Source organism: Hemicordylus capensis, chromosome 3 (genome assembly GCF_027244095.1).
Source record: "Hemicordylus capensis ecotype Gifberg chromosome 3, rHemCap1.1.pri, whole genome shotgun sequence".
Classification (NCBI taxonomy): Eukaryota; Metazoa; Chordata; class Lepidosauria; order Squamata; family Cordylidae; genus Hemicordylus; species Hemicordylus capensis.
The window spans coordinates 156,697,073-156,712,551 of NC_069659.1; the positions used below are offsets into that span (position 1 = coordinate 156,697,073).

At 43.6% G+C, this 15,479-nt stretch overlaps 1 protein-coding gene across 2 annotated transcripts in view; it reads right to left on the reverse strand.

Annotated features, from left to right (window-relative positions):
- Nucleotides 1–15,479, reverse strand: part of LOC128349847 (claudin-34-like) — a 113,620-nt gene that overhangs the window by 39,807 nt on the left and 58,334 nt on the right. Inside the window, exon 1 of one of the 2 annotated variants that reach the window (XM_053306946.1) lies at nt 3,613–3,854. The exons of the other annotated variant lie outside the window; for it this stretch is intronic. The gene's annotated coding sequence lies outside the window, so the exon portion shown is untranslated. Of the gene's footprint in view, nt 1–3,612; nt 3,855–15,479 lie in introns of those variants that run through there. 2 annotated transcript variants of the gene reach the window in all.

The following is a 15,479-nucleotide window of genomic DNA, read 5'->3' on the forward strand; positions in this document are numbered from 1 at the left end:
CCCACCTGCTGCCATCGTCTTTCCCCCACTGGTGCTCCTGCCTTTTGTCCCACCTGCTGTCACCCCCCCCTGCCTCTGTTGCTGCCTTCTTCCACCCACCCATCACCCTTCTGTCCCTGCCGCTGCCCAGCCTCTGCTGTCTTTCCCCCCTGCTGGCCAGCTCACCATTTTCTTCCCTCCCACCCGTACCCATGGCTATCCGGCTGCTCTCCAAAATCTCGCGAGAGTTGCCATACACGGGATTAGCCATGGGTGCTTCGTAGAGAATTAAATATGTAGATTTTAACCCCTTGACCTTAACACTGGGCTTCCCATTCTCTTCATTTACAGATATGTGCTTTGCACAAGTGTGCACATATGCCACAATACATGCTGAGCATTTCATATCCCTCAGAAAAGAATGGAAAACCTGTCTGAGCAATGGACTCTACACATGCAAATGGACTCAGTCCAGCTCCATTAAATTCCTGCCATTAAAATCTGACCACTGTTTCAATAGAAGAATTCTACTATATAGTTAATGTTATATATGTGGCCAGCAGTTGGGGTTTCTGTCTCAGTGTGCGAGGTTGGCTGCATTGTCATATAGTTCCTTTAGCCCTTACAATTCATTTTTGGAGCTGCATCCAATGAATAATCAGAGTACAAATTGTTTAACAGTCAGCAGTCTCAAAGTTACAAGTTACAACATCACATTCATCATAGAAATACTGCTATATCTTTAGAACAATCAAAATGAAACCCTGCTGTTTTCCTGTCTACATCCATTTTTGTAAACCCTCAAAATCACTTCTTAACCTTCCCTTGAATTTTACTGGCAAGGCTGAGTGCCTTACATTATTCAACTTCCTTAAATTGTTTTAATAATAGTTTATTTTATTACATTGTTTAACAACTCTTTGTATAGCCTTTCACAGAAAGACTGAAGTAGATGCTAAAGTGTTGAGCCCAGACCTAGGAGAATGGGGTTCAAATTTCCTCTTAGTCACAAAACTCAACAGGTAGCTTTAGGCCATTTTCTTCCTCTCGACCTGTTGCTGTTCTGAAGATAAAATGGAATAAAGCCATGTATTCTACCTTGAGGAAGGATGGGATATAATTGTATCAATCAAACAATCAATCAATCAGATAAATAAAAAATTGTGGATCTCTTCTTTGACGTTGTGCCTTCTTTTGGCCAAAAGTTTCTAACAACCTGAGGATGTTTCAGAAAGTAGCTTATGAGAATTTATTGAGCCTTCCTTAAACATCATTTAAGGCTCAATAAATTTTCTTAAGCTCCTTTCTGAAACATCCCCAGGGTTTTAGAAACCTTTGGCCAAAGGTAGGCACAACATCAAAGAAAAGATCTGGCCATTTTTAATTACAACTAGAAATAACACCGCTATTTATGGACCCTCCCTACAATCAGTAGTGTAGTGAGGGGAAAGCAGGACTAAAAATGTTGGCTGATGTGCCCACAACCCACACACCCATGGTAGCAGTATATCTGTCATTCTCAAGGAACTATCCCATGCTGGTGGGAACTCTGGGTTATTTTAAATGCAGGTGATAGACATATAGGACTGAATATATGCTGAGATGGCTCCATTCTCAAGAACACTGACTGTGAAGCTATTCTCATGATCACTGGAAAGCGGGCTAAGGGAGCTTAGCCCACTTTCCAGGGATCATGGGATCCACCAGGCTTGCAGGCGAGCCTGGTGCTCCCAAGGCAGCTAGCCCGCCTAACTACGCCTCCCCTAAGACAAGATTAACGGAGCGAGTGCTCCATTAACCTCATCTTTTTGCTCATGTGTTGCCGCAGCACGCGGCAATATATGAGTAGACCCCTGGCCTCTGCAAGCAGCCTCCCAGGCTTGGGGGTCTCTCCAGAATGCTGCACACCTGGGACATCCTGGAACTTCCGGGGGTCGCACCCCCCCCCCCAATCCCTGCTGCCTCTGCTGGCTCCATGACGGAACCGGCAGTCGTGTGGGCAGCTGATCTGGCCATCCAGCTACAAGCGGCTGCTCATCTGCGGGGAGAGCAGGCTAAGCCCACTCTCCCTGCAGTTAGCCCCAAAGCTCTTCTCACTGATCGTGAGAAGAGCTTCTGTGTGTCTGCTGTGTAGGTGGAGTCAGTGGGCACATCAGTATCAGGGGTGGAGCTAGTAGGCAGGATCCTACTCCCCTTGCCCATATTTACTGAACGCCGGGAGGATTCATGAGAAGAGGGCTATGTTCAGTGCAGAATGGGAGCTGCTTCCCTATGGAGCAATCCCCAAAAGCTGTGGACTGCATGGCTTGAAAAAACCCAAGCAATTGACCCTGCCAACATGGCTGCATCACTCACATGCAGCCTGCAGTGGTGTGGGGTTGCAATGGGAGCAACGTCTTGACCAATACAGTTACTACATGTGAAGGGGGACTTTGCTAGCATTCACACCAAAGCCCACACACCTGCCTTAGTAAAGATGGGATAATCTTACATACAAATCTCCTTTCCCCCAAATTTCTCTAATTACCAAATGCATGCACCTCTGAATTTATCACATATCAAAAATATGCACCTGGACTATGAGGAAGACTTCCTGCTTTGCCAAAGCACTGGCTTTATGCTGACAACTGTTAAAAGGCATCTGGGGTGCTTGTATAGTTCACCCGATTTTACTTTCATTTTACTTTGTGAAGTCGTAATATGGCATGTTGGGGGCTTGATACAATCCCAATGAGAGTTACCTTATGACCTGGGAAGATGGGTGTTGAGAGATAGTAATTCCTTGCTATTAGAATTTGGAAGGGATGGGTGTTTGACTTCTTGGCAACTGTTGGGGTGTAGTGAATAACAACTAGCAGATGATGGATTTAAGCCCAGCCTTTGTCGCAAAGCAAGCCCACATGAGGGAAAGAAAAATGCTGATTCATTCTCTCCATGTATGCTCAACAAAGGCGGTCCCTCTGGGAAAACCTAAAACTTCCTCAGTAGCTGATTCATTGCCACCACACCCTAATCACAGAGTTTAACTCCTCCCTGGATTTGGGTGAGTGTCCAGGGAGACTCTCTTCCCCTCTACCAAATGGAAAAATACATAAACCTCCCACGTGCAGCCTACACGTGGTGAGAAAACTTGATATGTTGCTGAACAATTAACTTTGAGGCATGTCTGCACCAGAGTAAAACCCCTTTTCCCCCGAGTTAAAAATCCACTCAGAGGCAGGTGAAATTACAAAGCATAAGAAGGGAAAACTTTATTCAAAAGACTACAGACTGCTTTGGTCTGTGGCTCTAGCAGCTTCCATTACCGGAAAAAGAAGAACTCAGTACTTTACAAGATTATTTCCAAAAAGCACTCCGGCTGGTTTGTTTGGAGTGGCACACTTTAAAAATCATGGTTACTCAGTTGAATAGAACATAAATACAAGAAAATACAAAATCCCCCTTTTGGGGGGGAAAAGCGTTCAGGCTAGCGTTGCTCTTAGCTTGTTACGTTACAGGTAAAAACACAATAAACCAGTTGTAAGAGCTTGCAATGCACAAAATCAACATAATCTAATACAGGCTGCCTAACACATGGTTCCCTGGATAAACCTTTCCCTGAATCCAAAGCCCTGGCTTCCCTCCTGAACTCACCATATCCGTGGCAGAGGATTCAAGCTTCTGGCAATCCTGTCTCTCCAAGATTTGCAGAAGTCCTTCCCTGAGATAATTCTTCAGGCTAGCTTTGACCTTAAGGCAGCATAAGCTCCATCGCTCCCCACTCAGCCTTCTGCCCATCCTCTCTCATCTCCTGCCTGGCTGCTTCTCCAAGAACAAAGACCCCCTTCACTTCCTGCCACCAGGCCCTTCACTTCCTGCCACCAGACCAGGCTTCCTGCCACCATGTCCTGGTCACTGTGTGCTGAGTGGCTGATCCCTAGAGGTCACTGCCTGACGGACAGGATAGGGTTTACTTCTGGTTCACTCTTTAGGGGGAAAAGAAAAGCTGTATCTGACAGATCACAACATGGGGTTATAGTCTCTCTCTCTCTCTCTCTCTCTCTCTCTCTTTCACACACACACACACACACTGCTTTTTATTGCTGTTTATTAAAAAATAAACAGCAATAAATAAAAATAACAGAAATAAAATAGATATTGAAAAATAAATACTGGTGGCCATTCTCTTCAGGGTAACATAGATGGTTCAGCATTACCAGCACCCCTGCGTGTGTCTAAAGCAACACCCACAGTTTTTTGGAACAGCCCTGTTCCATGGCAGTGTGAAATTGTGCAATTGGAGTTTTACAATGGCCATTATTTCCAATGGATGTCATGTTGCACAACTGTAATTGTGCAATTTTATGTCACAGTGGCTGTTCTGCAGCACAATGGATGATATTTTAGACACACACAGGGGCATGGACAGTGCTGAACTGGCCGTGTCACCTTGTGGAGAGTGTAAGTAGTAGTGGCTTATATTCTCCACCATGAGATTGCTTGCATGTATTTGGATTGTTCAGTCCCACCTCCCACAGCATTTCCTTGCCCCCACCCAAAAAAGACTCTGTGGTTCAACATACAAAACAGCACAAGCTAAAACTGCATGTCCCGTATATGTAGTATGTACAAGTTGCTCTTTCAACCCTAATAATAATAACAAACAACAACAACAATAATATCTTATGCTTACCTCCCCAATCTCCCCCACTATAGCACAAACATCCTATTATGTGGGGCTTCTCCTTCTCCCCAACTCCAGCATTCTCAAGAGGCATCCCTGGCTCTGTCTTTTCTCTTCCACTGTGCAATAGCAGAAATGCAATGATGACATGAGGGGAAGATTACCATTTGCTTAAAAATGGAACAATTATTCCATTATAGTTCACCTCAAAGCCTTCCAGTTGCTCTAATTTAGAGCAATCTAGGGCAGCCTGCAATCCGCAGAGTTAACAAAAGGTGCAGAGAAAATGGAATTTGTACTTAGGAGAGCTTTTTTTAAAAGGGCAATCAGGTCTGAGTCAATATACTGAAATAATTAAATACACACTTTACAAAAGAAATAAAAGTGCCTAATATAAATAGTCTTTCCTACACAATTTCACCAAATCTCAAGCAATATGCTATCGCATTGTTTTGTGCTGAATACAAGGTATGTTTTAAAGATTTGGTTCCTGTTTTACTGACTGAGCAAAGGCAACTAGCTTCCCTCCGCTCCCACAACTGAAGACTGGAATGTTGCTTGCAGAAATAAGTTTAGCTCATAATCTATCTCTGGTTTGCACGTAAATCCATTGGGAGCAACACCAATGAAAAAGCAAAGGACTCAACATTGCACTTAGCAAGAAGAGCACTCGTACCAGAACCCTGGATGAGGAGAACTGCCTCATCCAGAGAAATGTAATGGACCAATCACAAGTCACCCAGGATGCTATCATTAACTGAGGAGCCTTTCGGAAAGGACAGGTGGTATATAAGCCTGTACTGCCCAGGGCCTTCTTGAGAACTACATCCAATGAGTAAACTCCCAGTTAAATCATGGGGTGTGTGTGTGTGTGTGTGTGTGTGTGTGTGTGTGTGTGTGTGTGTGGACAGGATCCAAGAGCCAGCCACAACCTCCTTAGCAATCTTCCTCTGCACCACACCCTCCATGCCCATCACTAATCAAAGATCAGGAGACAGAAATGTAGCATGTTGAGACCTAGCCAGGATCCGAAAACCCAATGAAAAATCCCTCCCAAAGATAACTTGCATCCAACTCTGATGGGTAGCCTGCCAACAAATGGGCAAGAGCACCAACTTTATGGGGCTAGGACTCCATTCCAGCAGCTGGGAATCCAAACCCTCCTCCTCTCTTTGGGATAGTGGGCTGCCTTCTGGTACCTCTGCTCCAGGACTTGCTCCTGCCATAACTGGAACTAGGGAGTTAGTTGAAGGCTAGTGCCTGTTTGTGTACGTTGTTCAAGGGCTCTCTTTCAGTCTGTGATGTTGAGTTTCTTAATAAATCTTTATTTGTTTTTGAACTCAACCTAATGTCTCCAGATAATCACTTGGGCCGAACTTTACTTCTAGAGCATACACTGCTGTGAGATGTTTTAAATGTTTCTCATCACACCCCTCAACAATATTCACCCATACAATCACCTTGCTATCAACAGACAACCATTTCCATGGCAACCATCCAGATACTTGCTGTGAAGCAAATTATCTCAGGAGATTTTGGTCACAGGGAGGAGGTGGGCACCAAGAGGCAATGGGACAGAACCACATGGTGCATGCTGGGGGGAGAGGGAAATGCCCATTGAATAAGCTCCAGAATAAGTTCAACTAACACATGTTAACCCCCTCCATTGGTGACCAGGACAGCTGATGAACCAGCACAACTCCAAACTTAGCAATAGCAATAGCACTTACATTTATATACCGCTCTATAGCCGGAGCTCTCTAAGCGGTTTACAATGATTTTAGCATATTGCCCCCAACATTCTGGGTACTCATTTTACCGACCTCGGAAGGATGGAAGGCTGAGTCAACCTTGAGCCCAAGTCAACCTTGAGCCCTGAGTCAAACTTGAGAGCAAGCTCCTTCTGGGGGAGCACCCTCACTCAGTGGACTGGTTACACCCACATTAGGCAATGCTTGAGAAGCTGGCAGCCACCAGTGTCCAAATCCAAGTGCCAGGTAAGGTCCACCCACCAGGGAACCAGGATGCACCACACCCCCTATTGACCCCCTTGTAAATTTATCATATCCTCAGCCACCTGCGAAGCAGCTCCTCCAGGCTGTAGAGGGGCCTCCTCCTCTGGAACTGGAGCTGCAACATTGGTGGCCAATTATTATTATTATTATTAAAATTATTATTATTATTATTATTATTATTACATTTATATCCCGCTCTTCCTCCAAGGAGCCCAGAGCGGTGTACTACATACTTGAGTTTCTCTTTCACAGCAACCCTGTGAAGTAGGTTAGGCTGAGAGAGAAGTGACTGGCCCAGAGTCACCCAGCTAGTTTTATGGCTGAATGGGGATTTGAACTCGGGTCTCCCCGGTCCTAGTCCAGCACTCTAACCACTACACCACACTGGCTCCACAATGGGGCACCTCCTCCAGGATGCTTGGCTTCTTCACAAGGGTTGTCAACCCACCTGAACAGCAGCTGCTACAGGGGCCTCCACCGACTGATCTGGAGCAGCAAACCATCAGAAAGAGTCCTCAAAGGTTCAGCCTTAACTGCACCCCAGGTGTACATTGTGTGCACACAAGAAGGCCGGGAATGGCCTCACACCATCATCCTTGCTATCAGTTTTTCTCACATTTCCCAGAGCCTCTAGACAAACTATAAGAGCCCGAACTTTCCCCCAAGTTAGATTCATCCTCAGAGGAAGATAATTGGGGGGGCAGGGTGGCAAGCCACCATGGCTGTCCCACAGGGTGCTCACTCTTCTTGCCCTTGGCCTTCTTGGGTACCATCCTATTCACAGCAGACAATAAGGTCTGGAACCAAAACCCTACTACTGCATAGTAGTGAGGTTATGCTAACAACTCCTGTCAAATCTAAGAACTGTCAGCCCTGCCACCAGCTGCCCCCTACAAATAAAGACCAAGGTAAAATCTGATGCGCTTTGCTCCTCCCAGAAAAAAACAGGGTAAACCCTGTTTAGGTTTCCACCTCTCCAAAGAAAGACTAGGGGGAACCCAGATTAGCTGTGTGCCCTTTCAAATAAAAACCAGGGCACACCCTGCTTAACCTTTGGCCTCATCAAATAATTATCAATGTGAAACCTGCTTAGCTTTTCACACCTCCACATCAATTCCAAGGTGAAATCTGCTTATTTTCTCACCCCACAACAAACTTACCAGGGCAACCCTGCTTAGCTACAATTCTGTACTTATGGATTTATTCTCGAGACGGCACCCCTACAGCCTCATTAGGGGGAAACAGAAACCCCTTGCAGCAGCCAGCCCTCACGCCCAACAGAAAGTGCCTGTGGAAGCAGAATCTTAGCAAAGGTGGAGACGTCCTGCTACCCCCAAACCTGTGAGTGTGTGTGTGTGTCCATCCAACCCTTGCCCCCAAAACCTCACCAGCACGGTGGTGGGCGGGAAGGGGCACCCTAAATGCTTTATTTTCTTATACTGGAAAAAGTAGGTCTAACAAAAAAAAAAATTATGTTCTGGAACAAAAAGAAAATTCTTTCTCCTCAAGAAACAACAAACAAAACCAGCGACCCCCTCCTTCCTTGGTTAGACCTTGCTCAATTTATACACATAATTCAAGATATGCTCAAAAAAAATCTTATAGGACTACAATTTATTTGAAAAACTAATTGTGGATAACACAACATTTTATAGGGGTCTTCTTGCACAACTATATTTTATTAGATTTACAAAGATCCTCTAAGCCCTCCTATAGAGATAGATCGAACAAGGACCTTGGGTCACAAATTGGGAAAGAGGACTGGCTTGCAGTTTGGAACTCTTATTCCTTAAGATACCACTCTCTAAACATTAAAAGGAAGGTGTATAAAGTACCCACTCGCTGGCACTTTGCCTCAAATATACTAGCAGCATCTAGCAAGATCTTCAGGGACGTACTAGACGCATCCCTTACAAGTGGCCTCTTCTGTGAATGATGGGCCCATATCCTCTCACACAAGGGATACTCCTCGGTGGGGGGGGGGCTCCTAGTAGTGGGTGATTTGCTCATTAGGGGTATAGAGAGGTCTGATTGCACAGTGACTTGCCTGCCTGGTGCGAAGGTTGTAGATGTGTCATGCCGCATCTAGATAGGCCATGCTGGGGAGAAGTCAGCTATCATGGTGCACGTAGGCACCAACCATGTTGGGAAATGCAGTCAGATGGTCCTGGAGGCCAAATTTAGGCTGCTAGGTAGCATATTGAAATTCAGGACCCCCAAGGTAGCATTCTCAGACATGCTACCTGTTCCATGTGCAGGGCCACTGAGATTGGCAGAGCTGAGGGTCTCAATGTAAGGATGAGACTGTGGTGTTGAGAGGAGGGGTTTAGATTCCTTTAGGTGCAAGGGTGTAAATGATTCAGAAAAAAAACAGAAGGGGACAGAGTAGAACCAGATAAAGGGCAGAAGGAGATCAAATAGCCAAAAAGAAAAAGAAAATATAGCACACACCTGGTAAGAGATTCAACATATAGATGCTTATATGCCAATGGCAAAAGCCTCTGAGCCATTGGGTAGTGCATTAGGCTCTGCAAACAATACTGAATCAATGAGAGCAAGTGACGTGGTGATGGAATGGTGAGAGGCAAGGCTTGCCCACATATTTCTGTTGCTGTGACCATGTATTCACAGTTTTATAACAAGGCTTCTTTTGCACACTATGTTCAATGCACATACAGTAGTACACACAATTGGTACTCTAGATTTGAGCAGTCCAGTCCCTGGGTACACTTTTTAATGACATGTATACATACACACCTACTCATGTACATGTCTAAAGACAACTGTGCATACATACAACGTAATGTGTGAATAGTCCTATACATTGGTTTCCTCAGGATTACTAGACCAGTCTGCATCTCCTACATTCTTGGGATTTGAATCTGAACATCAGAGCAGTCTGAGCAGGATGTTATTTCTGCCCCAAACCCTAGGATTCACTTAACACTTTAAGCAGCAAGCATGTCTGTTGTGCTATAGCAGTGGCACAGTACAGTACAAATAAAGGTGGCCATTTACTGCTATGCAGACAGATGGGAGCCTGAGGTTCAGCTCAGGGCATGTGATTTACAGGCATTGGGTAAGCAGCATGACTGATTGCATTGGAACCCTGAACAACCTCATGTGCATTCCCTCCCAAAGTCTGAAGGGCAATTAGCTCTTATATTGGAAGCATATTTTGAAAAAGTGTCACAGTTAACAGCAATCACAATTAGTCTGACATGTTGATCTGTTCAGATCCTATGCATATGTCTGCACAGAGACCACAAAGAAGAAACTAAAGTTATTCCAGAGACTATATCCAAAATGTGCTGAGTCAGAAATGAGTGAGGATGCCAACTCAAAGCTCCTTGATACAAGCAGATATGCCAGCACACATTTAGGATGCCTAATTATTATTTCTTCAATACAATCAAGTAATACTGTTTACATTCTTAATGCTATCACACTTACTAATTTTGCTTAAAATAATCAATTTTTAAGGTGACAATTTAGAAGAGGAAAGCTGAAACTTGAAAATATTTGCATGAAAATTGGAAGGATTGTCCTAAGAACTTAAATAAAATACACTGTTAGGGGAAAAAATCTGTTCTTTTGAAATCCTAGATTTTAACAACACAGTGGTAGCATCATTGGGCATCCTGATCTATTTTTGAACCAATTGTGGAATTTTCCTGTCTCAGCCCACCATTTTTTACCTGCCATATAGCTGGAAGATGCTAATGTATGCATATACTAACAGAAAGAAAGACAGAAACTTTAGAATTCAGAAACACTGTTCTCTTGCAACAACACTACACTGAGGCTGTTCACATGAGCAGCCCTATTCAGATACCTCTGCAGAATCTCACACTAATATGGCTTCACATGTATACGCAGCCCACCCACCCCCATATTCAAGAGGGGGTACCTGCTTTAATAGCATCCCCGCTGTGTGGGTACTGTATCTCAACCATTCCCACTTTCCATTTCCCCCCATTGAGAGCATAACGGTATCTTATTTGGAGCTATAAGCCCAACAGTCTGGATTATATTTCAACATGCCTTTATATTTCTTTATATCTCCACTTACGTTAGTCCATCCTTTCATTAGGTTTCACCAAAGTTCCACCAAGGTTTCACCAAGTTTCACCAAGGTTCACAAAAGTTTAACCACAGTTTCACCAAGTTTCACCATTTCAACAAAGTTTCACCATTTCACCACGTTCCACCAACTTCCACCAGAGTTTCACCAAAGCTCATTTTCACCAAAGCATCACCAAGTTTTACCAACATTTCACCATTTCACCAATGTTTCACCAAGTTTCACCAAAGTTTAATCACATTTTCACCAAAGTTTCATGAAGGTTTCCCCATTTCACCAAAGTTTCACTAAGTTTCATTACATTTTCATTACATTTTCATTAGGTTTCACCAGTTGCACCAGTTTCACCAAAGTTTCACCACATTTCCACCAGTTTCACCAAGAGCATTTTCTCACGATCTGTGAAAAGAGCCTCTAGGGGGTTAGCAGGAAGAGTGGGCTTAGCCCGCTCTCCCTGCCCACGAGCAGGGCGGCAGCCCTGGGCAGTCAGATCAACTGCCCACACGACTGCCGGCTCCATTTCATAGCTGGCAGGGGTGGGGGGAATTGGGGGCCGTGTGGCACCCAGAAGCTCCAGCATGCCCTGTGTGCGCATGCACGGCATGCTGGAGAGACCCCCCCCCCCGAGCCGGGAGGCTGCTTTTCAGCCTCCTAGTCAGGGATCTCCTTGTGAGTAGCCACAGTGTGGAGCCGTGCTGCAGCAACTCATGAGCAAAAAAACTGTGTCTGTGGAGCGCTTGCTCTGCAAGCCCAGTTTAAGGGGAGGGGTAGTTTGGTGGATTAACTGCCTGGAGGCCACTGGGCTCACCTGCGAGCCCGATGGTTCTCATGGTCAGGTGAGATTGGGCTAGGCTCTCCTTGCCTGATTTTGCCTGATCATTGGAACAGCCTCCAAGTTTCACCAAAGATTAACCACATTTTCACCAAGGTTTCACCAGGTTTTATCAAAGTTTCACCAGGTTTCACCAGGTTTCACCAAGTTTCACCACAGTTTCACCAAATTTCACCAAATTACAGCAAAGTTTCACTAGATTTCACCACATTTCACCATTTCACAAAGGTTTCACCATGTTTCACCAAGTTTCACCAAAGTTCCACCAAGTTCCACCAGAGTTCCACCAACATTTCACCACAGTTCACAAAGGTTTCACCAAGTTTCACCAAAGTTTCACCAAGTGTCACCAAAATTAACCCAATTTCACCAAGTTTCACCCAATTTCCAACCAAGTTTCACCAGGTTTTACCAGTCTCACCAAGTTTCACCAAATTACACCACATTTCACCAGGTTTTGCCAAGTATCACCAAGTTTTACCAAGTTTCATCACAGCTTCACCAAGTTCCACCAAGTCTTTCCACATTTTTCCACAGTTTCAATGATTTTGCCAAGTTTCACCAGGTCTTTCCACAGTTTCCCACAGTTTCAATGGTTTTGCCAAGTTTCACTAAGTTTAACCAGTTTTGCCATAGCTTCACCAAAGACACACCAAAGTAACATCAGTGTTCCACCAAATTTTACTGTTTCACCAAAGTCTCGCCATGTTTTGCCAAAATTTCACCATGCTTTGCCACAGTTTCAACAAAGTTTCACCAAATTTCACCAAAGCTTCACCAAAGCTTCACCAAAGCTTCACCAAGTTTCTCCAAGTTTTTCCAAGTTTCACCAAAGTCTCTCCACATTTCACCAAATTACAACAAGCTTCACCAGGTTTCACCAAGTTTCTCCAAAGTTTCACCAAGTTTCACCAGTCTCACCAAGTTTCACCAAAGTCTCACCAAGTTTCACAAAGGTTTCAACACAGCTTCACCAAATCTCACCAAAGTTCCACCAAGTTTCACCAGGTTTCTCCACTGTTTCACCAGTTTTGCCAAGTTCCACCAAGTTCCACCAATTTCACCAAGTTTCACCAAAGTTTCACCAGTTTCACCAGGTGTCACCAAAGTTGCACCAAAATTGCACCAAATTTCTCCAGTTTCAGCAAGCTTCACCAGGTTTCACCAAGTTCCACCAAGTTTCGCCAAATTACACCAAGTTTCTCCAAGTTTCACCAAATTTTCACCGCTTCACCAAATTTTCTCCCAATTTCACCAAAGTTCCACCAGGTTTCGCCAAGTTTCACCAAGTTTCACCTGTCTCACCACGTTTCACCAAATTACACAGTTTCACCACAGTTTCACCAAGTTTCACCAAAGTTTCACCTTATTTTCACCAGTTTACCAAGTTTCACCAAGGTTTTGCAATGTTTTACCAAAGTTTCATAGTTTCACCAAGTTTCATCCCGTTTTCATCAAATTTGAACAAGTTTCACCAGAGTTTCACCAAGGTTTCACCAAAGTTGCACCAAAGTTGCACCAAGTTTCTCCAAAGATCTTATCATATATCTACTCCTCCTTCATTTTTCACCGACAAACCTGCAGATAAAGAAGATCTTTTGAAGTGTGCTCAAGAAGGAAAGGAGTTTATGTAAAGTCAGTCTTTCCCAGATGCAAGATATCTATTGAGAACTTTGGGTTCTAGATATGGTTTAGATCCTTTCCAGCATGAAAAGCTTACATTGTGGGAGAATACCTCATTTATCGTAAATCTTTCATCATAATACGAGATCAACTGATCTTTTCTGAAGCCATTTTTAGATATTTTGACACCTTGAGAGCTGTGATATACCCTCAAATGCTAGCTGATAGTTTATTCAGCTAAGCATTTATTATCATGGCTCTTTGGCGCTGATGTAATTGCAGCTTCTGAAACTCCATTGCTCTTATTAGAACATAGGTCAAAGAAATCATGATCATGAGTATTAATCATGAGTGTTAATCATAACTCTTAATTATATTCTATGAACTTGTTGGTACATTCACACATTATGTTCAACAATTGTACAATGAGTGTACACACAGGTACAAATCTGTGCACAGTGACAGTCATTCAAATGTTACACAGGTACAGCATTATACTTCCTATCTGTACTGTGCATTTGAAGGGCCTGTATCCCGGTTTGAATTTTAAAATGAACCCAGGTACAGTAATTCACAGCAACATGTGTACACTTCCATAGAATTGTGTCAGAATTGGAATAAAGAATGCCAAGGAATGACTAGAGGATTTGGGGAGGATGGAATAGATCTGGGCAAGCAACAGGAACATGGAGGAAACCTTTTCCAAGTGTATTGTCCATTTTAGAAGGGAAACACCTATCATGGCTGCACGCTTAAAAGACGCCTCACTTGGGAATATTTTAATGACGTTTCTGTACATGTGATTAAGCCAGGCATGTGTGCAAAAAAAATGCAAACAGTGCAACAAAGAAATGCAGGGCCTGGTTGCCTGAATGAAACAGCATTATGATCTCTGAATATGTATGACATCTCTGAATATACGCATTGGGTGGGGGCCAAACCATCTTTAATTGATTATGTTGCCGTTTCATCCAGTATGTTGTCCAGGGTTTTGAATTTCCAGATTATCCCCAGACTTGAAAGCGATCATCACCCTATGCTTTTGAAGTTTTGGTTGGGTGTTGGCTCAAGAGGTGCAGCTGGACTGGTGGTAGGAGATTTTAGGAACATTAGTTACTGAAGATTGAGGTGATCTGAGGAACTTGCCACGCGAGTTGCTAATGTGCTTGAGTCAGCAGAGGCATGTAGTTTACGGGAAGCAATTATAACAGGATCTATTGGCTCCCAGAGGTGTTCAATGTTAGATTATTTTTCTTCAGTCTTAGCACTGTTGTGCCCAGTTTTTGTCACCTCAGTATATCCAAGTAAAAATTCAAATCACGCCAAGTCCTTTTCTCGTTCCTGGTTTGATCGGGATTGTTGCATTGGCAAAAATAACACACTTAAGGCTTTCTTAACTTATAGAACAGCACCCTCTTTGGAAAATAGGCAAAGGGCGCTCTCGATGAAATCAGCCTATAAGAGGTTGCTTAGAGAGAAGAAGGCACAAGCCGTTAACAAAAACCAGCTTAATTTAATTGAGGCTGCTAAGTCTAACAATCAGTCTAAGTTCTGGAGGCTTGTTTCACCTGCTCTGTCGAAAACACCTACACTTCCAGCTTCTGTGATTCCAGCTCAGGTTTGGGAACAACATTTCCTACAGCTTTGTAGTAAGGCTGATAATATGGTTTATAATGCTGAACAACTAAATGGAGATACTCTTAGGTGGAACCCAGTCTCCTGTTCAGAGATTGAAAAACTTATTCAGAAATTTAGTAATGGTAAAGCCCCTGGTAGTGATAACATTTCTATTGAGGCTATCAGAGCCAATCTTGATTGGTGGGTCCCTGTTTTAGCCTCGCTATTTACTTATATAGATACAACTGCTAACATACCCAGTGATTGGGGCCTTGCTATAATAATTCCTCTTTATAAAAAAGGTAGGCGTGAGGACCCAGCCAACTATCGTCCCATTAGCTTACTTAATGTTATTAGTAAAATTTATGCAAGGCATCTTTTGATAAAACTTCTAGACTGGATTGAGACAAATAAAATTTTAGCTATCGAGCAGGCAGGCTTTCGGGAGGGTCGTTCCACCACAGAACATGCTTTTACCCTTCAATTTCTGGCAGAGAAGTATTCTAGGTTCCCAGGTTCAGCACTTTATGTAGCATTCATTGATCTTAAAGCTGCATTTGATTCAGTTTCTAGAGAGAGACTGTGGTCTAAACTGGAAGCCCTTGGAATAGATAAAAGATTACTCAAACTTATTGTTAGTCTGCATAAGCATACTTATTTGAAAGT